Genomic DNA, 2,235 nt, shown 5'->3' with positions numbered 1-2,235 from the left:
AGAGAGAGAGAGAGAGAGAGAGACACGTAGAGACAATGACAAAGACAGAAAGAAAGAAAGAGAAAAAGAGAGAGCGAGGGAATTAAGTGACGGCAAATTGTTTACATGCTATTACATGCATTGCCCCCACTTCCAAAGTATAAATAATTCTTCTTGCTATTACATGCTTACTTTTGAAAAGCTTAGGCATTGACATTTGAAGATTATTGCTGCTGAAACGAAGTGCAAAAACCACTCTATGGTATTCAAAAAACAAAACGCTTATTAAAAGTAAATGTAAGTGATGATGTACCCATTGCCTCAGTGTAGATCATTAAGAAGGCAGGTTTGGACCATGCCTGTTACGGCAAGCCCCGGCTGAGAGGGATACCAAACTACACCCCAGCATAAAGACCGAGATACTCGATAAAAGTTACCTCAAAATAGGGATCGTATTCATATTAACGGAGATAGATATTATTATGACGCTTGCCCACTGCTCCTAATCGGATAGTAATTTCATGAGCTTATTCGAAATGTAATCTAAAAATAATATGTCGTACAGTACGGATAAGTCGCACGTTTCTTACTATCAGTTGTACAAACTACCACTTCCCACTCCTCCACCCCCCCCCCTTTTTTTGCGTTTTAAAAAAATATCAAGACCCTGTCCAAGAGCTCCACCTGTCTATGTCTACGATGACGATTTCCCTTTTCTACATCGGGTGCTGGTCTTCGACAGGTTCAATTGTCATTGTAAACGCTTCACGTCCACACCAGCCATATTCAGATATTTTAGGAAGTAGGTTAGATCACGCCGACTCCTATGGTTTAAAAATCAATTGTAATATTCATTTATTGTTTGTGTTTCACGTCCCTATCGACACGGTCTGCGTCATAATTTTAGGCGGGTGGTTGCTTTGACCCAGAATATCAGGACCAACTCAGCCTTAGTTGGACGCAGCATATTGTTATCGAGCTCTACTCGATTAAAAACTTCCAGACACGAGGATCAAACTTCTTCTGAATGCCATAGCAAGAGCCTTACAGCTACACTAAAGACACCCATGCTGGCCAATATTAAGCTCGAAACAATATACGAAGTTTGGGGTTCCTGGGTTTGTTTGTTTTTTATTGTTGTTTTGGATTTTCTTTTTTTTTGTGTAGTATAATGTTTGTTTGCTTAAGGGTTGCTTTTCGTTGTTGTTTTTTAAGACGGGACGATCTTGTTATGTCTTGATTGACTGCTTAGGCCTCCGAAGCGTCGTAATAGTAAATCAATATCTCAGATCCTAGATTGTGTTTCTGAAAGGTGTAATAAAACTTTAAAAGTTTTGAAAATATCTTTCTTTTACGGGTAGGGGTAGGTGGGTTGGAAGCCTTTGCTTCTTGTTTTTTTCAGATTTGTTTTGTTCGTTTTTCGGATTTTAAAAAACATTGCTTTTAGTTTGTTTGTTATGCTTTGTCGTTTTTTAAGGTATCCGGATACTGTGCAGAATGCAATAATATTACCCAGAAGGGTTCTATATAAACATGGTAAAGGCGCCGACCACCATCCGCCAAACGTCTCAGTTGCACGGTCCTTATTAAAAAACATGTACAATAAATTTACCCCGTCGTACCGCCAGCGAACTAGTCGCCAGAAGTACACAGTACACAGGACGTGCAGGGAACATCAACTCGGTGGTTGCTTGGCAATACAAGTATATTTTCACACACAAAGCTCCTTGTTTTGATGTTTTTGAAAACAACCTTTGAGGTTTCTCAGACCAGTTGGCAGATATGATAAGCAATTGTACCCCACGCACAAAATTTCTGAAGAGTGCAACTGCTCTTGAAAAATGAGGTGTGTGTGTGGGGGGGGGGGTTGCTTTTGCTGGGGTTCGGTTTTACACTCCATTTCTGTGCGTTTCTAGGAAGCACTTAAATATTGATCAATACACCAAATTTGCATTTCAAAGCTAAGTGAAATATGAAGTAACAATCCTGAAAAGCAACGCTCGAATAGCAATGTACAATGTTTTCCTGGCTGATTCAACACTGTGCTGGATTATTTGACCGTTTTTAGAGCTGAATAATCTTTTTAACGAAATCTAAGGAGTCTGTTCTTCTTTGAAAACTTGAATACGTCTCCCAGTGTCAAGATGCACCGCTCAAGGTGTCGATGACTTGCTAGGATGACGAATAGCTATATTTCTGGTGCACTTTTTTCAATACACAAAGAAGAAGGAGAAGGAGAAGGAGAAGGAGAAGGAG

The sequence above is a fragment of the Aplysia californica genome, unplaced genomic scaffold (genome assembly GCF_000002075.1).
Source record: "Aplysia californica isolate F4 #8 unplaced genomic scaffold, AplCal3.0 scaffold00099, whole genome shotgun sequence".
NCBI classification, from domain to species: domain Eukaryota; kingdom Metazoa; phylum Mollusca; class Gastropoda; order Aplysiida; family Aplysiidae; genus Aplysia; species Aplysia californica.
The sequence above is the reverse complement of the archived record's forward strand: the minus strand, read 5'-3'. Positions refer to the sequence as shown.